This window comes from Callithrix jacchus, chromosome 15 (assembly GCF_049354715.1).
Source record: "Callithrix jacchus isolate 240 chromosome 15, calJac240_pri, whole genome shotgun sequence".
Lineage (NCBI taxonomy): Eukaryota > Metazoa > Chordata > Mammalia > Primates > Cebidae > Callithrix > Callithrix jacchus.
The window spans coordinates 101,307,491-101,329,838 of NC_133516.1; the positions used below are offsets into that span (position 1 = coordinate 101,307,491).

General features: G+C 36.5%; 1 long non-coding RNA gene across 1 annotated transcript in view; it reads right to left on the minus strand.

Moving 5' to 3' along the window:
• LOC144579646 (uncharacterized) overlaps nt 1–19,427 on the minus strand; it is a 28,553-nt gene extending 9,126 nt beyond the window's left edge. The window contains exons 1-2 of the long non-coding RNA XR_013527781.1: nt 19,231–19,427; nt 15,045–15,121 (exon numbers count right to left, since the gene is read on the minus strand). This is a non-coding gene — a long non-coding RNA (uncharacterized LOC144579646). The remainder of the gene's footprint in view (nt 1–15,044; nt 15,122–19,230) is intronic.
• Nucleotides 19,428–22,348: the final 2,921 nt, after the last annotated feature.

A 22,348-nucleotide genomic window follows, 5' to 3' on the forward strand; every position in this document is an offset into this window, starting at 1 on the left:
ATAATATCTTAAGAGTATTTTCCAGCTTGGATTCATTGTGTTCATAACATTCAGGTACACCTATCCATCGTAGATTATGTCTTTTCACATAGTCCTATATTTCTTGGAGACTTTGTTCATTCCCTTTTTTCTCTAATCTTGCCTTCTCATTTTATTTCATTGAGTTGATTTTCGAATTCTGATATCCTTTCTTCTGCTTGGTTAGTACAGCTGTTGAAACTTGTGCATGCTTCGCGAAGTTCTGATGTTGTGTTTTTCAGCTCCATCCATTCACTTATATTCCTCTCTAAGTTGTCCATTCTTGTTAGCATTTGGCCCAATCTTTTTTCAAGGGTCTTAGTTTCTTTGCATTGGGTTAGAACATGTCCTTTTAACTCACAGTAGTTTCTCATTGCCCACCTTCTGAAGCCTGATTCTGTCATTTCATCACACTAATTCTCCATCCAGCCTTGTTCCCTTGCTGGTGAGGAGTTGTGATCCTTGTAGGAAGAGAGGTGTTCTTGTTTCGGGTGTTTTCAACTTTTTTGTGCCGGTTTCTTCCCATCTTCTTTGATTTATCCACCTGTCATCTGTGTAGTTGCTGACTTTCAGATTGGGTCTCTGAGTGGACATCCAATTTCTTGATTATTAAGTTATTTCTGTTTCTTAGTTTTCCTTCTAACAGTCTGGCCACTCTGCTGTAGGACTGCTGAGGTCCACTCCAGGCCCTGCTTGCCTGGGGATCACCTGCAGTAGCTGCAGAACAGTAAGGGTTACTACTGGTTTCTTCTGCTGCTATGTTTGTCCCAGAAGGATACCCACCAAATGTCAGTCTGATCTCTCCTTTATGAGGTGACTCTTTGGATATACAGGGGTCAGGAAGCTGCTTGAGGAGACAGTCTGTCCTTTATAGAAGGTCAAGTGCTGAGCTGTGAGCTTCATTGTTCATTCAGAGCTGCTGGGCAGGTACATTTAAGTCTGCTACAGGAGAACTCATAAACCCCTTTTTTCCCCCAGGTGTTCTGTCCCGGGGAGTTAGGGCTTTATTTATGAGTTTCTGTTGTGCTGCTGCCTTTTTTTCAGGGGTGCCCTGCCCCCTAAGGAGACATCCTCATCACTGTCTGCCTGCAGAGGCTTTGCTGAGCTGCTGTGGGCCCCACCCAGCTGCCGTGTGAATTTCCCTGCAGTCCTGTTTATATGGGTGCAGTTAGAATGGCCTCGGCAATGGTGGCCCACCTCTGTAATGGCAGACTCTCTCTGTAACGGCTGGTTGCCTTGGCAATGGCAGGCTGCCTCTGCAATGGAGGACTACCTCTGTAGTGGTGGAGTGCCTCGGTAATGGTGGATGCCCCTCCCCCACAGAGCTTGACCATCCCAGGTTCAGCTGTGCTTGCTGTGAAACTCTCAACACAGAGCATTTCCAATTGCTGTTCTTTTTGTGGGGGTGGGACCAGCCGAGCCTGATCACCTGGCTTTCTGCCTCAGAACCTTTTTTTTTTTTGGTTGAACAGTCGACTCTCTCCCAGGTGTTCCAGTCTCCTGTTGAATAGGTGCCGGGATCTGTGTGATTTCCCATGCAGGGACCTACTGCACCAGCTGAAACAGCGATGCTGAGATTCATGGCACTTTTTTGCCTGGGGATCTCCTGGCCTGGCTCCCTGTTTCAGTTCCCTTTTTAATCAGATATATGGGCGATTCTTCTTTCTCAGAGCTCCAATCACCAGCTAAAAGGGCACCCCGACCAGTGTATTTTGTATGGAGAACCACCATGCCAGGGCATTGGCAAAACAGCTGCCCCGGCCATAACAGCCACACTGCGACCCATGGGGCTCCTCCACCTGGGAATCTCCTGGTCTGTATGCAATAAAAATCCATCTGGAAATGTAGCATCCACTAACTCTCTGCGCTTTCACTGGGAGGTGCAATCCTGAGCTGCTCCTGATCAGCCATCTTGGATCTACTCTCCTCCTGTCTTATTCAAAGATATCACTCCAACAGTTTTCCTCAATCTCTCTTATATTAGTCTCTCCTTTTTCTTGGATTGTGTTCATCACCATTCTAACATGCCCATATTTATGTCTTAACAGTTGTCTTGGTCTCAAGCCCATTGTAGCTACTACCCTCATTTCATTGTTTAACCTTATAGCAAAACCATCAAAAAGTAATCAGTACTATCACCAATTCCTTTCTTACCAGAGTTTCTTAAATTCACTACAATAAAGATAACATTCCCACAACTCCACTAAATGTAACTAAACACCTCCATGTTGCTAAATCTGATAGTTAATGCTCAGTCATAATCTTACTTAAATTTTTAATAACACTTATTCCCCCCCTGGTAGTTCACACTCTCGTGGTTTTCTACTACTAACTTATTCTTTCTTTATGCTATCTTTTACTGATCCCTTACCTTATGTCTAACATTTAAACTTCAGAGTGTCCCAGAATTCAGTCCCTGGCCTTTTTCATTTCTCGGTTTGTAGTTAGCTATTCAGCCCCACAACTTTAAATAATGACCATGTGCTTATGATTCCATGTCTTGGAAGCTCATTTTGTTTTAGCTCTGAATAATATCCCATTGTCTAGAAGTACTATAGTTTATCCATTCATGTACTGAAAGGCATGTTCGTTGCTTCTATAGTTTGAAATCGTGAATAAAATTGCTATAAACATCTGTGTGCAGGTTTTCATGGGAATATAAATTTAATTTTATTTATTTATTTTACTTTAGATTCTTGGGTACATGTGCAAGTCATGCAGGGTTGTTGCATAGGTGCATACTATATCTGGCATTTCTCCCCATGTTATCCCTCCCCACCCTTCCCACCCCCGCTGTCCATCCCTAGTCCCCCTCCCCACCAACTGCCCCCAGTGTGTGCTGATCCTCTCCCTGAGTCCATGTGTTCTCATCGTTCAACACATGCCTATGAGTGAGAACATGTGGTGTTTGGTTGTCTGTTCTTGTCTCAGTTTGCTGAGAATGAGGGGATATAAATTTTAAAATTCTTTGGATAAACAAACACCAAGGAGTACATTTGCTGGATCTTATGTCAAGAGTATGTTTCATTTTATAAAAAATGCTGAACTGTCTTCCAAATGTCTGTACCACTTTTGTATTTCCACCAGCAATGAATGATAATTTTTCCTGCTCCACATTTTCGTTAGAATTTGGTATTATCAGTGTTCTGGATTTGGACCATTCTAATTGGTATGTAGTGGTATCTAAGTGTTGTTTTAATTTCCATTTCCCCATGACAAAAGATATGGAGCATCTTTGCATATACTTATTTGCCATCTGTGTATCTTCTTTGCTGAACTGTTTGTTAAGATGTTTGGACCATGTTTCAATCTTGTTGTCCATTTTCTTAATGTTGAGTTGTAAGAGTTCTTTGTATGTTTTAAATGAGCTCTTTATCAGATAGGTCTTTTGCAATGCAACCATTGTCTCCCAGTCTGTGACTTTTTTTAATTCCCTTGACAGTGTCTTTTGCAGATCAGAATTTTTTTTAACTTTATTACAGTTCAGTTTATGAAATTTTCCTTTAGTGTTATATCTGAAAAGTCATTCCCAAACCCATGACCATCTAGATTTTCTCTTATGCTATCTTCTAGGAGTTTTGTGGTTTCACATTTTACGTTAGAAGTATGGTCTGTTTTGGGTTAATTTTTGTGTAAGATCTGTGTGTAGATTCATTTTTGTTGCATGTGGATGTCCAGTTCTTCCAAGACCATTTGTTTAAAAGACTATTTTTGTTCTAGAGGTTCTGCTTCACTAGTTCTGCTTCTTTGTTAAAGATCAGTTGTCTTATTTACATTGTCTGTTTCTGGGCTCTCTATTCTGTTTTATTGATTTATTCATCTGTTCTTTCATTATTGCAGCTTTGCAGTAATCTTGAAGTTAGATAATGTCAATCTTCCAATTGAGAATGTTGCCTATTCTGGGTCTTTTCCTTTCTGTATGAAATTAAAAATCAATTTGTTAATGTCTAAAAAATAACTTGCCATGATTTTCATTGGAATTGGATTGACTCCATAGAACAAATTAGGAAGAAATGATATCTTGACAATACTGAATTTTCTCATACATAAACATGAAATGTCTCTTCATTTATTTAGTAATTTCTTGATTTTTAAGATCAGAGTTTTGTAATGTTTCTCATATAGAGCTTGTATATATTGTTAGAATCATATGTAAGTACTACAATTTTTAGTGTGCTAATGTAAATGGTATTGTTTTTTTAATTTCACATTTTACTTCTTAATTGCTGATATATAGGAAAGCAATTGAATTTTGTATATTAACCTCATACGCTGCAACTACTGTAATCATTTATTTGTTCCAGGAGATTTTTTGATGTTGTTGTTAATTCTTTGGATTTTCTACATAGACAATTGTGTCAACTATGAATAAGGATATTTATATGTTTTCCTTCCCAGTCAGTATAACTTTTATTTCCTTTTCGTTTCTTATTGTATTAGGTAGGACTGTATTAGGTGCTTTCTGCTTTAGAAGTTTATTAATCATTAAGCCAATTTCTTTAATACATTTAGACCTATTCAGATTGTGTGTTTTTTGTTGTATATTTTTGGTAGATTGTTTCTTTCAAGGAATCGGTATATTTTATCAAAGTTATCAAGTTTGTGGACATAGTGTTATCTATAGTATTCCATTATTACTCTTTTAGTGACTATGAGACTTAAAGAGATATTTCTCTTTTACTTCTAATATTAGTAATATATACCTGCTCTCTTTTATTCTTGGCCTAGCTGCAAACTTTTAAATTTTATTGATCTCTTCAAAGAATAAGATTTTAGTTTCTTGATTTTGTGTTTTTTAAATTTCATTCATTTATGCTCTATGTTTTTTTCTGTCCCTCTAAGTTTGATCTACTCTTGGTTTCATAAGATAAATACTTATATTACGGATTCCATAGCTTTTATCTTTTCTAATATATGCATTCAATTCTAAAAGTTTCTCCATAGGAAATGCCACTGCTGCATCCCACAAATTTTGATAAGCTGTGTTTTCATTTTTATTTAGTTCAAATATTTTCTTTTTTAAAATTATTATTATACTTTAAATTCTGGGATACATGTGCAGAATATACATGTTTGTTACACAGGTATACATGTGTCGTGTTGGTTTGCTGCACCCATCAACCTGTTGTCTAGGTTTTAAGCCCCGTATGTATTAGGTATTTATCCTAATGCTATCCCTCCCCTGGCCCTCCATCACCAGACAGGCCCCAGTGGGTGATGTACCCCTCCCTGTGTCCTTGTGTTCTTGTTGTTCAATTCTCACTTATTAGTGAGAACTTACAAGGGATGTGAAGAACCTCTTTAAGGAGAACTCTACTGCTCAAGGATAAGAGAGGACACAAACAAATGGAAAAATATTCCATGCTTATTATCAATATCATGAAAATGGCCATATCACCCAAAGTAATTCATAGATTAAATGCTATTCTCATCAAGCTACCCTTGACTTTATTCTCAGAACTAGAAAAAACTACTTTAAATTTTACATAGAACCAAAAATGAGCCTGTATAGCCAAGACAATCCCAAGCAAAAAGAACAAAGCTGGAAGCATCACACTGCCTGAATTAAAACTATACTACAAGACTATAGTAACCAAAACAACATGATACTGGTACCAAAACAGATTTATAGGCCAATGGAATAGAACAGAGCCCTCAGAAATAACACCATACATTTACAACCATCTGATTTTCAACAAAGGAATCTAGTTTCAACTTTCTGCATACGGCTAGCCAGTTTTCCCAACAGCATTTATTAAATAGGGATCCTTTCCCCATTGCTTGTTTTTTGTCAGGTTTGTTAAAAATCAGATGGTTGTAGATGTGTGGTATTATTCCTTTAACATTTATTTTCTGCAATTTAACTATGATACACCTACTTATACTTTGTATGTGTGCGCATTTATTCTGCTTAGTGTTTTCTGAGCTTTCTAAATCTGTTTGTTATCTGACATTAATTTGGAAAAATTCTTATTCATTATTGTTTCAAATATTTCTGTTCGTTTTCATCTTTCTTCTCCTAGTATCCTCATTGTAGACATTTTTAATTTCTGTTACAGTGTTTTTAATCACTGGCATTTCCTTTTGGTTCTTTATTAGGTTTTCTATAGTTCTGTTCTCTTTCTTGCCCATCTGTTCTTGCCTGCTGTCTACTTTATTCATTAGAGCCCGTAGCATATTAATCATAGTTGTTTTAAATTTCTGGTCTGATATTTCCAACATCTCTACCATACCTGAGTCTAGTTTGATAATTGCTCTGTCTCTTCAAATAATGTAATAATGTTTGTTGTTGTTCTTTTGCCTTTTTGTATTCCCTCTAAAATTATTTTTAATAGCTAAACATAATGTACTAGATGAAAAGAACTGCAATAAATGGGACTGGAATAATTTGGTGGCAACGTGTAGGGGGAGGGAATATGTTCTTTATTTCTATGATTAGGCCTCAGTCTTTTTTTATTTTATAGGAAGGGAGGAAGGGAGGAAGGCAGGAAGGGAGGAAAGGAGGAAGGGAGGGAGGAAGGAAGGGAGGGAGGGAGGAAAGGAGGAAGGGAGGGAGGAAAGAAGGGAGGGAGGGGGGAGGGAGGGAGGGAGGGGGGAGGTAGGGAGGGAGGGAGGAGGGAGGGAGGGAGAGAAGGGAAGGAAGGTAATCAGTCAATGAGAGAGATATTGCCGACCTGGATCTAGAGGTCTACAAGTTGATTTATTTTTTTCTTTTTTTGAGAGAAGGAAAGAAAAAAAAAGGAGTGAAGGAGAGGAAGAAAGAGGAAGAAGAAGAAGAGGGAGAGAGAATGGAAATGTTACTTTATTCTTAACAAAATGCGTATTAATAATGGCCAATCAAAATTTCATTTAAATCTATGAGTAGGTATGATGTGGTATTGACAAGAATGTATATTTTGTGTATTTAAAGTGGAGAGCTCGATAAATATTTATTAAGTTTACTTGTTCCAGATCTGAGTTAGAGTCCTGGATATCCTTATTAATTTTCTGTCTCATTGAGTCTAAGTCTCTATGTATCTGGGTGTTAGGATCATTAGCTCTTGTTGTTGCATTGATCCTTTTACCACTGTATCTTTGTTGCTTTAAAATCTATTTTATCCGCTATGAGAATTGCAACTCCTGCTTTTTATTTGTTTGCTTATTTTTGCTCTCCATTTGGTTGGTAAATCTTTCTCTATCCTTTTGTTTTGAGTCTTTGTGTATCCTTGCATGTGAAGTGGGTCTGGATGTAGCATACCGTTGGGTTTTGGCTGTTTTGATTGGGGGATTTAGTCGATTTAAATTTAGGATTACTGCCATTTGATGTTAACTGGCTGTTTTATCCATTCGTTGATGTAAATACTTCTTTGTGTTGATGCTCTTTACTTTTTGGTATGTTTTTAGAAAGGCTAATACTGGTTGTTTTTTTCTATGTATAATGCTTCTTTCAGAAGCTCTTGTAAAGCAGGCCTGGTGGTAATAAAATCTCTGAGTACTTGCTTGTTCATAAAAGATTTTATTTTTCCTTTGGTTGTGAAGCTTAGTTTGGCAGGATATGAAATTCTGGGCTGAAAGTTCTGTTCTTTATGGATGTTGAATATCGGCCCCCACTCTCTTCTGGCTTGTAGAGTTTCTGCTGAGAGATCTGCTGTAAGTCTGATAGGCTTGCCTTTGTGGGTAACCTGACCTGTCTCTCTGGCAGCCCTTAGTATTTTCTCCTTTGTTTCAACCCTTGTGAATCTAATGATTATGTGCCTTGGGGTTGCTCTTCTTGAGGAATATCTTTGTGGTGTTCTCTGTCTTACCTGGGGTTGAATACTGTCCTGCTTTGCTAGTTTAGGAAAATTTTCCTGAATAATATTCTGAAGAATATTTTCCAGCTTGGATTCATTCTCTCTGTTGCATTCAGGTACACCTATCAAACGTAGATTTGGTCTTTTCACATAGTCCCACATTTCTTGGAGACTTTGCTCATTCCTTTTTATCCTTTTATCTCTAATCTTGTCTTCTTGTTTTCTTTCATTAAGTTGGACTTTGACCTCTGATATCCTTTCTTCTGCTTGAACAATTCGAGTGTTTAAACCTGTGCATACTTCTCGGAGTTCCCATATTGTATTCTTCAGTTCCATTAATTCACTTATATTCCTCTCTAAGTTATCTATTCTCATTAGGATTTTGTCAAACCTTTTTTCAAAGTTCTTAGTTTCTTTACATTGGGCTGCAACATGTTTTTTTAACTCACAGAAGTTTCTTATTATCCATCTTCTGAAGCCTGATTCTGTTAATGGGATGCGCTCCTTCTCCATCAAGCCTTGTTCCCTTGTTGATGAGGAACTGTGATCCTCTTTAGAGGGAGAGGCGTTCTGATTTTGAGTATTCTCAGCCTTTTTACACTGGTTTCTTCCCATTATTGTAAATTTATACACCTGTCATCTTTTTAATTACCAACTTTCAAATTAGGTCTCTGAGTGGACGTCCGAGTTGTTAATTCCCAGAGCCGAAATATGAGCAACCCGCTGTGCCGGCCAAAACAGCGGCGTTAAGACTGATGGTGCTTTTCTGCCTGGGAATCTCCAGTCTGGCTTCCTTCTTGAGTCCGTAATAGGCGACTCTGCCTTCCTGGAGCTCCAAACCTCGGTCAGAAGGGGAACCAGTTCCATTTACTCTGTATCAAGAGCTGCCGCGCCGAGTTGCTGATAAAACTGCTCTGCCAGCCACAAGAGTCATGCTGGCGACCTGTGCACTCCTCCACTGGGAATCTTCTGCTTTGTGAGTGACAAAAATTTGTCTGAAAGTGTGGCGTCCTCTCGTTTTCTGCACTTTCACTGGGAGCTTCAATCCCGGGATGTTAGCAATCAGCCATCTTGGATCATTCTCAGTCTTTTTTTATTTCATTTTTTTGAGACAGAGTCTCATTCTCTTGCCCAGGCTGGAGTACAATGATGCCATCTCGACTCATTGCAACTTCTATCTCCCAGATTCAAGTGAATTTTCCACCTCAGCCTCCCAAGTAGCTGGGATTACGGGCACTCACCATCATACCTATTTATTTATTTATTTTGTATTTTTAGTAGAGACAGGATTTCACCATTTTAGCTAAGTTGGTCTTGAACTCCTGACTTCAGGTGATGCACCGACCTTGGCCTCCCAAAGTGCTGGGATTATAGGCATGAGCCACCATGCCCAGCCAAGCCTCAGTCTTTTAATGACCCTGTGCCTCTGGACTGTGAGCTTCACAAGTGGTTCTCAATTTCCCATCCTCACCCCATAAGTGGGACAGAATATCTAGAGTGGGCTGGATTTAAGTAGTTTCCTATTACATGTGGAAAGTTAGACGGGGCTAGAGAAAAGAAATTGGGTATATTCTTTTCTCCACATGGAAGGCTAGAGTTACCTGGAGTTGAATATTTTTCTTCCCCAGGTTAGTTAGACCCTCATGAAACCTCAGTAGGTTCAGGTTTTCCTACTCCAGCATGGGTTCCCACAGAGGTTTCTACTTCCATAACATGTTATTTTCTGTATTTGCCTGTCCATCCCTTGAATTTTAGGGGCAATGCCTTGCCATGTATCCTCACTTCTATTATAGATCTAAAGAGTTGTTGATCTTTTTGTTTGTTAAGCATTTTGCTTGTTGTCAGAAGGGAGTGGTGACTTCTAAACTCCATGCATGTTAGACAAGAATCCTGAAGTCCACAAGTTATTTTTTTTCCTTGAGAAGGAATCTTTTTGAATTTCTTTTAGGATTCCAGAGTGCATCACATGATTAAGAGGGTCAAACACGACTTTGATAAATCATTTATTTATTTATTTATTTACTTTAATTTTTAAAATTTATTTATTTAACTTCAGGTGCATACTATATCTGGCATTTTCCCCCATGTTATCCCTCCCCGCCCTCTTCTCCCTCCCCATCCCCCACTGTCTCTCCCCTACTCCCCCAACTGCCCCCAGTGGGTGATGCTCCTCTCCCTGAGTCCACATGTTCTCATTGTTCCATACCCACCTATGAGTGAGAATATATGGTGTTTGGCTTTCTGTTCTTGTGTCAGTTTGCTAAGAATGATGGTTTCCAGATTCATCTAATTTAATAACTAATTGTGATATTTTCAAATGAGTACTGTGGTTTGGTATAAATTTTGAGTCACAGTTTCAGAAATAGATCTTAGCTTATCAACTTTCTAGTTACAGGATCTTGGGCAAGTCTTTGAATCTTTCTACATTTGATATACTCTTCTGTTAAATGAGGTATTAAGTAATAAACCATTTACATTCTTTGTTATATTTATCCTTTTAAACAATAATATGGTTTGTATCTTAGGCCTATTACATAAAATTAGGTTGTTAAAGTTAGTATTATTGCTTCTGTCATTGCTCAAGTTATTTCTTCTCATTCTCCCTGGCTCCCTATTGCCTTAAGTCCTGCTTGAATAAAAGTACTTAGTAGATAAACTAGAGGAAATTTGGAGGTGGGGGGACTAGTGGGAATGAAGGAGAGCAAGGACCCATGACAGTCCATCAGGTTACAAAATGGAGAACACTATTCTAGAGTGTAGTGATTCCCTGATTGTTTAATAAGCACAGGTTTAGATATAGCAGTAGTCAACTGGAATTTACACAGCCAAAATTTGTTTCTAAACTGACACAGATTACAGAGTTATTTTTCTATGACCTTTTTCCTATTTGATAAAATACTGCAAACTTTTCTAGCTTCTCTGAAGGCAGAGTTTTTATAGATGTATAAACTTGATTTTTAATACTGATTCCAAATTAGTATGATGAACATTACAAATTAGAAATATTTGTACTGTTATTCAGAAATAACCAGAAAACTTTGTTATATAGAAATAAACAGAAAACTTGTATTAAACTTCTGGTTATTTAGAAATAACCAGAAAACTTGTATTAAACTTCTGGTTATTTAGAAATAACCAGAAAACTTGTATTATCACTTGTTTCATACTTTAGCACTTAGTTATAACACTATTATTTTACCTGAGTCTTGATTCTAGAATACCATCATATTCTTCAGGTGCATTTATTTCTTGATGATGAAGAAAATGAAAATGGTAGCTTTCTTTTCTCAAAGCAGAAATTCACAATTGTCTTATAGGAAAGGTAATTAACCATGAAAACCACATTCATGATCATATCGAATTGCAACATATATTTTATTTTAAAATTAAAACTACTTAGAAACTACCTGTATTAAATACACCTCTTTCACACAAAATCTGACTATAGGACCCAACCCAGGACTAACATCAAAGAATGAGATTAACTTTCAAATCCTGAAATATCCTTGCTAAACAGTCTTAAAACTTTAATTCTTTCTTCAACTCCAAAGGCACAGTATATAAATCTTAACATTCTTACTCAAAACCTGAGGAACATGTACAATTTTATTCTACACTTTGTTATGTATCCATTCCATTGTGTTGGAAACTGCTTCTGACACAAAAATTTGTATATAAACAGAGAAGCTAATATATATATACTTTAAATATACTTAGTTTATGTTAAATCACATTAAACTAAATATACTTAGTTTATAACTGGAATTTAGTCTGTGTAAATTCCAGCTGCCTATTGCTATATCTAAACCTATGCTTATTAAACAATCAGGGAATCGCTCATTTGCAAATATCATCACAATTAGTTATGCTGGTATATATGTACTCACTGCTAACCTAATCTTTGCAACAGAACACTTCTGGGCTCATAATTTTATTGCCTGCTTCTGTATTGTCTGTCTTGTCATTTCTAAAACATATTAAAAAATCTTGACCATCTTGTTACTTAAGTTAACAAAGCACATTAAAATTATCTTTATAATTAGAATTTTCTTTCCTTCTGCAAATGAGAGAGAGAGAGATTCTGAATATTCCTAAGCTTTCAAAGTCAAAATCGTTTTATGTCATTTCTGAAAAAACTATTATTCCCCAAGCTGGTGGTGTTTTCATTGAGAGAAATTACTTTCCCTTGCACAGCTGAGTCCAAATGCTTTTCATCTGAAAATGAATGGCCCATTCATTTGAATGTTTTATTATGTCAGTGTCCTATAATTATGCTTTGATTAAACAATGGCACAAGGTATATACCAAGTGAGGATGTTAACAAGACTCAATATACAAGTGAATTACAAGATGTAGCATGTGAAATGGTATCTAGAGAAGAGAATGCACAAGGCAATAATATTTCAGAAAAGTAAATTTTTTAAAAAAAATTTTGTTATTTTCTAAGATAAATGAGTACAAACTAAGATCTGGGTATGTTAATTCAATGTTTTTTAGTCCAAGGCTGCCAATCTACCTGACAAACTTTTTTATAATGTCAAAATGATGGTACTTTCAGGTTGTTCTTCTGTTGCTTTTGATGAGTGTCTGGGCTGCTACTGCTCAAAATTTTTACTGTGTTTATGTGGTGTGAGTCACCGAGGGTTCGCTTTCACTGAATATTCAGCTTCTAATTTCTTCAGTCCTCCCTGTTAGCATTTCAATATCAATTAATTAATTAAAAATGAGAAACATTTGTGCTATTGTCCCCAAAGTACTTCCCTATTCTGTTTCAGCGACGTGTAAAAATTCTTTTAGATGGTCAGGGAGGAAGAATATAGTTATCTTTTCAAATATATTGGACACAATGCCTACTAAGCATTTTAGCTTTCATTAAAAGGAATGAAACTGAAGAGTATGCTCCACATTTCTTCAGAAACAATAAAGGTGCTGGAAGAGTTTCTACTTTTTCAGTCTGAGCTGGCATAATCCCTTCTCTCACCTCACCCACTGCCCCAGGAACAGAATGGTTTCTCCATCAGTTGTCGGTCCATGGACCTTACTGCTTAGTCCCTCCACTGTGTCCACTTTGGGTGTCTGTGTGAGCACCTTTGGAATCAAGTAATGTCAGGATTTCTGATACCATAATATTTCTGAGACACAGTGTAGCTCTTTGTTGTACTTTTTGACACTTAAACATGTTTGAAAATCAACCCCATCCATCTAGTTACAGACTTTTCAGCTGCATGTTTTCAGAAAAGTTGTTCCTCTGTTATAAAATTGTCAGCCAAAAGCTTTTCCTTTAGAGTTATCTCATTAAAATCTCATCGTTGGGAGGAAAAGGAGCTCCACACTGAGAAGCCTAATGTGCAAAATTTTGAATGTCAAGAAAACACACACTAGCATTTGTTCTATAGGAGGAGTGGAGAAAATAAACTACAATTCATTGATCACATAATAAGTGCAATGCCTCTGCTATTTGCTCTAAGTATAATATTCTTTCATTCATAACATTGCTGGGAGGTAGTTATTATCTCCATTTGGCAGTCAATAAAACTGAAGCTCACAAGGTTTAATTATTTGGCCAAGCTCACGCAGCCAGTACCTTTCAAAAGCTGTCTCCTAATGTAAATGTTTCTGACTTCACAAAACCACACTGTCATTGTCTCATTGTCACTAATTATATTATCAGATCTTCATTCTGACCCTGAAAATTTTACCTGAATTATTTAATCTTTCTGATTCTTTGGTATTTTTTTCTGTAAAAGGAAAATAATAGTCTCTATTCACTTCAGTGAACTTGAGTGAAGATGAAACAGAATAACATGTATAAACAGCTTTGTAAATTATAATTTTCTATAATGGCTAATGAGATCTTAGTAGTATTAACTATGATATTTTGAATCATAATTATAATTACCCCTCAAATTACTGGGCAGGGAAAGTAAGGGAGCTCATAAATAAATCCAAATCACATTCAATGCAAATGTGGTCAAACATGGTACAAAAGCTATTAAATGACATATTTGCTTAAAATTGCACCTTATATTTAGAAACACCTTTATAGAAACAAGTTCTGTGTATATTATCAAGAAAAGAAAATTTCAAGAAATAATATCAAGAAATTTTTTTTAATTTCTAAATTTTCCTAAACTTTCAAAATCCAACAGTTAAGGAGCACCACAAATAACATGTTTCTTGATAAACAATGACCAAAATTACTCTTATCTTGCTAAAGTAGACCATTTGTTCCTCACGTTTTTGAATGGAACTTGGGTTAACTCCATTTATGTCTTTCTCTCTCATCCATTCTTGCCCTGATTCCTCTACCAAAACCTCAAACATCTGTGACAGATGTAATTTAAAACTATAAGTTCTGTACCACTTCTACCGTTCATCCTACTCAAATCCTGGAATGGCTATAGAGAGAAGGACATTAGCTTCGTTCCTGAGAACTGCAAATCTCATTAAAACTATGTAGTATCTAAGCCATTATCCTCAGCAAACTAACACAGGAACAGAAAACCAAACATGGCAATTTCTCACTTATAAGTGGAAGCTCAATGATAAGAACACATAGGCACATGGTGGGACAATACACACTGTGGAGGGTGGGTGCAGGAGACAGGAGAGCATCAGGAGAAATACCTGATGGATGCTAGGTTAGGCTTACTACCTAGGTGACTGATTTATTCATGCAGCAAACCACCATGGCACACGTTTACCTATGTAAGAAACTTGAACATCCTGCTCATGTAACCTGGAATTTAAAAGTTGAAAAAAGAAAAAAAGAAAAAAAAAACCAGTATATAGTATCTAATCTAGAGTACCTTGTCCTCTTTAACTTGTGAACATATTTGCAATTGTTGAATAGAAGACAACTTTGGGTACAGAGACATGCTGTGGAGTGAACTTCATTGTTTTTGTTATATTCTGCCTTTTAACTCTATCTACATATCATAGGTGAAGCTACAGTTCAAGAACCTTTTGTGTGTAGGGGGGCAATTATCTGCCTCCAATGATCTCTTTTTAAATTTTTTGAAAATTATTTTAAAGAAATTTTTTGGTACATAATAGGTGTATATATTTATGAGGTACAGGAGATGTTTTGATACAGGCATGCAATGTGAAATAAGCACACATCATGGAGAATGGAGTATCTGTCTTCTCAAGCATTACTCTTTTGAGTTAAAATAGTCCAATTAAAAAAAAATCCAGTTACATCCCTTAAGGCATTTTGAAATATACAATTATGTTATTATTGACTATAGTTACCTTATTATGTTATCAAATTGTGTGTCTCTTCTCTTACATGGTCTTTCTCTTTTTCTTTCTTTCTTCGTACACACACTCTGTCAATAGAGAAATAGAAATAGATAAATACAGATTTATGCAGCTATATATAGATATGATAAACACATACATACACATTTCTCCCATCCCAACTCTAATAACAGTAAGTGTGTTGGTTTACAATGATAACTTTTCACTTTCTTGAGCCTAGTTTCAAAATAATTTTCTTTCAATCTCATATGGCACAAGACAGTTAAACAGAGAAAAGGAGAAATGGGTAAAAAGGAGCATGAGGAACAGACACTCACAGTGAAAGTTAGAAAGAGGTGAAGCCTTATGGAGCATTGGAGATACAGAGATTATAAGTTAAAATCTTTTACATTCTTAGCCCCCATACCTGACACATCACACCACTCCTCTAAAAGAAGAGCAAAGCATTATACACATGAACTAATATAACTATATTTTGACCTAGCTAAAAACTGCACCTGCACCCTTCAGTAACTGACTGGGTTGCCCTCTCTAGTGCCTTGATATTTCTCTTTTATTAGGCTTTACTATCATATAGGTAACTGTCGTCTCTTATATTTGGTATTTAAGGCAGATTTGTTGACAGTCTATACGTTTTATAAAATAAAGTTATGCATTCTTGGAAACATAAAATTCTAGACATGACATGTTTGTAAAGTAAAGCAAAGTAAGACTTTCATTGAAACAGATTTATGAGTCAGGAAGGACTTGGTCACACAACTTGGTGAGACACATTTTAAAAGCCTATAATAAAGAAAGAAGGTCAAGAGATGTACAGCTGCTTCAAGTGCTAGGTGGAGAGGGGGAATCGCTACATGGCTACATGCTGTGTATATTGCAGAAACATATTATGTAGAGAACATATATAATAAAGTCAATAACATGAATGTGATCTTAAGTCATTACGAATCACTACTCGGGGAAAGAACCTCATCTTCAAAATATCCCAATCAAAAGTTACCTTTTTTGTTTTTTTAACTAATCATAACACATGTGTTTCAGGATGCAGATACAGAAGTGAATTTCATAGGTTAATGTCTCATTTTGCTATTTTAATTTTTTCGGAACTTGTGATGGTTAATATTGAGTGTCAACTTTACTGGATTGAAGGATGCAATATTGATCCTGGGTGTGTCTGTGAGGTTGTTGCCAAAAGAGATGAACATTTGAGTCAGTGGGCTGGGGAAGGACGATCCACCCTTAATCTGATGGGCGTCATCTAATCAGCCACCAGAGAATATAAAACAAGCAGAAAACATGAAGAGGAGAGATGGACCTAGTCTCCTAGCCTATAGACCGATATCCTTGATGAACACAGATGCTAAAATCCTTAACAAAATACTGGCTAACTGAAATCAACAACATATCAAAAAGATAATTCACCATCATCAAGAGGGTTTCATACAAGGGACTCTAGGATGGCTTTTAACATACTCAATTCAATAAATGTGATATACCACATAAACAATTAAAAATGAAAATCATATGATCATCTCAATAGGTGTAGAAAAAGCATTGGACAAAAAGCAGCAACCCATTATGATGAAAACTCTCAGCAAAATCAGCATAGAAGGCACATACCTCTATGTAATAAAAGTCATCTATGACAAACCCACACCCAACATAATACTGAATGGGGAAAAGTTGAAATAATTCCCTACAGAACTGGAACAAGACAAGGATGCCCACTCTAAGCACTCCTCTTCAACACAGTACTGGAAGCCCTAGCAATTTGACAAAAGAAAGAAAGAAAGAGCATCCAAATCAGTATGGAGGAAGTCACACGGTCACTGTTTGCTGATGATATTATTGTTTACCTAAAAAACCCTGAAGCCTCTTCAAGAAAGCTTCTAGAATTGATAAAATAATTTAGCAGGGCCAGGCACAGTGGCTCAAGCTTGTAATCCCAGCACTTTGGGAGGCCGAGGCGGGTGAATCACGAGATCAAGAGATTGAGACCATCCTGGTCAACATGGCGAAACCCCGTGTCTACTAAAAATACAAAATAAATAAATAAATAAATAAATTAGCTGGGCATGGTGGCGCGTGCCTGTAATCCCAGCTACTCTGGAGGCTGAGGGAGGAGAATTGCGTGAACCCAGGAGGCAGAGGTTGCGGTGAGCCAAGATTATGCCATTGCACTCCAGCCAGGGTAACAAGAGCAAACTCCGTCTCAAAAAAAAAAAAAAGAATTCAGCAGTGTTTTTGGATTCAAGATTAATGTACACAAATCAGTAGCTCTTCTATACATCAACAGTGACTGGAGAGAGGATCAAATCAAGAACTCAACCCTTTTACAATAGCTGCAAAAAAAAAAAAAAATACTTAGGAATATACCTAACCAAGAAGGTAAAAGACCTCTACAGGGAAAACTACCAAACATTGCTGCTAAAAATCTAGATAACACAAACAAAGTGAAAAGGACACCCTTTTCAACAAAAGTAATGAATAGGCGGCATTTGCAGTGACCTGGATGAGACTGAAGACTATTATTCTAAGTGAAGTAACTCAGGAAGGGAAAATCAAACAAATAAGCCAACTCAAATAAATAAACTCAAATAGAAACAAATAAATGGGTAGAATCAATATCATGGAAATGACCATACTGCCAAAACAATCCATAAATTCAGTGCAATCCCTGTCAAAGTACTATCATCATTCTTCACAGAATTAGGAAAACCAATTCTAAAATTCATATAAAACCAAAAAATAGCCTGCATAGTTAAAGCAAGACTAAGCAAAAAGAACAAATCTGGAGGCATCACACTACCTGATTTCAAACTATACTATGAGGCCATAGTCACCAAAACAGCATGGTACTGGTATAAAAATAGGTATATAGACAAATGGAATAGAATAGAGAACCCAGAAATAAACCCAAATACTTACAGCCAACTGATCTTCAACAAAGCAAACAAAAATATAAAATGGGGGAAAGGACACCCTTTTCAACAAATAGTGCTGGGATAATAGCTAGCCACATGCAGGAGAATGAAACTGAATCCTCATCTCTCACCTTATACAAAAATCAACTCAAGATTGATTAAGGACTGAAATCTAAGACCTGAAACTGTAAAAATTTTAGAAGATGATATTGGTAAATCCTTGTAGTTACTGGGGATTTATGACCAAGAACCAAGAAGCATTTTGTTTTCATAATTTATTTGCATGTTTATCATCGCCACTAAGTTACAAGTTCTTGAGAACAAAGACTTGTTTTATTCATTTGAAACTCCCATGTCTAATAGTGTATGTAATCGTTCAGGATCACAAGAAACATTTGTGGAATGAACTTTTATGTTCAAAACTTGGCTCTCAGATAGAGATTCCATTTCACAGTTATTTCGTACCTACTGCAGATTTAGGTAGGCCTTTAATATTTCTGAGGATTCTAGATAATTGCTTTATTTTCATGTCAGCAACTTTTCTAAGAAACACCTCCCAAGATGGAGGTGACTCTAGTGGTCCAACATCATTTCCATTAAAGACTTATTCCCATTAGGGTCACTATACTTCCTGCCACTACAAGATTACACTGGGTACCAGAAACCAAAATAATCAAATTAGTGTTTGAAAACATTTTTTTTAAAAAAAATCCCAAACATCTATAAAAATTGAGGCTCTCTGTGGAGCTATATTTATTTATGAGAGAAAATACTGAGCTGCTACAACCAGTCAGGCTAGCAGAATACAGGAAGGTATGTATTTCAATCTTCTTTGTCTCTACAACATTTATAACTTCTACAAAGCAGAGAACAGCTGTTACACTGGCGCTCTGCAGTATATTTTGGGCAAGTAGGGCAGCAGGGTGACTAACGTGCACTGTAATGGCATTATAAGTGACTCACTGGAGTGCAATTATCAGTACAGTTGCCACATGCCTGGTTTATGATTAGGTTAATCGGTTCCTTAGCTGATCTCATTCTGCGTCTTCTTCTGGTAAATTTAAACCCTTTATTCTCTTGTCTGTGAGACGTAGCCATAGACTTTATTTGTGGTTTTCCCCAGGTTAAATTTCATGTCACTGTCTCTGTAAGTTGCTATTTTCCTTGGGTCATATTTAAGCCTGCAGTCCAGTCTGCAAACTAAACCACTGTGCAAAATTTAAACAATGCAGAATTCTCAAGGCACCACGCACCTTAGCAACCAGGAGTCTCTCAAGGGAGCAGGCTATTTTGCTTTATTACTTTTCTTACTCTTGTTGTTTATTGTCCTTGAGACACACTGGAAGGAAATGGTGTTAATTCATCACATTAGAATGGGCATCACATCGGTAATGTATGGCACCCCTCAATTTGAAAATGGTGGGAAGAGAAAGAACAGTTTTGGGATCACCCCATGAGGTATGGCCTAACATTAAAAAGGCCATCAAGACAATGTTCAAATTCTATTTCTTCAATCTTCCTATTTCTATTTAGAAACAAACTAGTTTTCTTCTTCTTTCAGCACAGTTCTCATTATTTCACTCCCTTACTCAAAAATCTTTAATAAATTTCTATTTTACTACAGCCAATCTTAGTTTAATTATGATGGTAATCATGGCAGACAGACACTAGGGTGTCCCTCATTTTATCTCTACCAGTGGGTGCTCATGCATGTATTATTCCCTTCTCTCAAATGTGAGCAGCATCTGTAACTTGCTCCAAAACAATTGTTTATGTCAAAGATGATGACCTGTTACTTTCATGATTATGTAATGTTTTGCTAGCATAATTACTCTAGAGACTCTTTCTGGTATCTAATGAAGTAAGTGACCTTAGTAGGGACACCTACATAGCAAGGACTTGTGGTGGGTCTCTAGGAGATGAGGGTGGGCACTAGGAGCTCAGGGTGGCTTCTAGCCAACAGCAAAAGCAACTGATGTTGTCTTAAGAGCTGTAAGAAACAGAATACTACCAACAACTCTGTGAGTGGGACACTGAGTTCCTCCTCAGTGGAGCCTCCGGATAAGAATCCAACTGACTAAAACCTTGATCATTGCTGTTGAGACCCTAGACAGAGAAGTCATCCAAGCTGTGCCCAGGCTCCTGACTCAAGAAATTGCGAGACTATAAATGTGTATTGTCTTAAGCACTAACGCTGGGATAATTTATTGCACAGCCCTAGAGAATAAATACGATAATCAATGGCTTCTATAATTTAGTAAACATTTTTAGCTTCTTCCTACATTCACGTATATATTGTAAATTTCTGTGACACAGACTATTCTCTAAATAGTCATACTTCTTATCTTCAAAATGTGAATTGTAAGTAACACACCGGTGTACAATTATCTTCGCTGTAATGGAGGATAATGAAAGGTTAACAAGATTTTTTTGAGTATTAAATTATATAACACATGGAAGCACCTATTATAATTTTTGAAACATTCTAGACATTCAGTAAATACTAATTTCCCTTCCTTTTCACTTTTCCTCCTTTTATAGTCTTTTTTATCCCTCCTCTCTATGCCTTTGATCATGCTGATCCTTCTTTCCAGAATGCCCTTCACTCTAATATCCATGAATACCCTCTCTAATTGAAAGTCCAGCTCAGGGTTAACTTCTCTACAAAATATTTATCCACATGAATCTTAATTTCACGGTATCTGTTTTTTAAGTGTTTATGGAATATGATCTTTCTGTTCTCCTCTGTCGTCTAAGCTCATCAATGCAGTTAAGACATTGGGAACAGGTCTTGGAGATGTGTGAAACTTCTGTCACATGATACTTCTGTTTCCTCCAAATGCCCAACCTCCACTGTGCAGCTCCTGCTTTTCTCTATAATCCTTTTGGGTTTTTTGTTCTGTTTTGTTATTGCGTCATAACAATGCAGTATGGTTGGATGAAGAAGCCTGGGGATTACTTGATTTTTTAAAAAATGAAACATGAAGAAATAAAGAATACCAGGCAGATTTGTTGACTGCTGAGGGAAAGGGTGAAGAATATTTTTTGTTTATATCCAATCACACTATTCTTACCAAAATACACTCACAAAGCCTATGATAGCTCTTCTCATGACTGTGCTTTACCTACATTGCTTTCTTTCACGTGATTTACATGACTGTCTTCATCTATAAAATGGGCAATGTCAAGCTCGTTTAGTTTATTCTTTCTGGAAGAAAAATAAGGCAAAAATATCATTCATGGAATCAAAATATCTCATTTAATAAAAGTAGAAATACCAGTTTCTTGACCCTTATCAAGCCTTTTTGTTGTCCCCTGTGGCTGTTGACTTTAGAACTTGATAAGATTTTGACATTTAAAATGATCATATTAAACATTTTCCTCTTTGTCCCTCAGATGTACCCAGCTGTTAGTTTTCCATGAGATTTCTGTAATGTAGCTAGCAAAGTAGTAGTTACATTAAGAGACATTACCTTTGGAGAGAAAAAAGCACTCTTTTCATTTTAACTAATTAACTTTTAGAAAATCAATTTTTAGGTGTTTTTTCATGTGGTATAATCTGCTGCATATTGGCCAAGTGCACTTTATTTCATAAATTTGCACATACGCATGCACTAAACTGAATGGCTGTCTCAGTGACAGGTGTGAAGATGTCACACTGTCTGTTCAGTTGTTCCCAGGGGCTTTTTGTAATATTGCCATAATTCTATAGCCTGTAATCTTGTTATTTATCTCCTTTTCTTTTTGGAAACATATAAATAACTCAATCACAGTATTTGAAATAAATGTTATCCTGACTTTTGACTGCTGCAGCTATGGCTTGTCTAGCTGCATTTATATCTTAGAATATGAACACACTTGAAATATTAAATAAAAATTTTAAAAACAAGGTTCAGTCTTGTTCAAACAAAGAAATGTAAGATGTAGTCTAGTAAAATATCTAATACTATTCTATTCTTCAGTTTATGGGTTGAAACCAATTAATAAGATAAACTTACAAGTTTCCTTATCTATTTCAGCTCATTCGGGGGAGGCATGCTTTTATTCTGAGTTAATCTAGAGAACATTTGGCACATTTATTTACAATTAAATACAATTAGAGGTATTACCTTCTGTGTAAAAAGCGTATGTAATATACTACTCTCTATGTTATTTAACAACAGATTTTGACCAACAGAAAATTTCTTCTGAAGAATGAAATATTAACAAAGATGTCCTTCTAAGTTTTAAAGTAGCTTGTATTTCTCAAAAGGATCTGCCTGTCTCCACACTGTGTCCTGTATCTGCCACCATTAACTACAATGCCATATCCACAACATCGTCCCACTCAATACATTAAAGAAAATAAGCTTTACTATCAGAAAAACATTC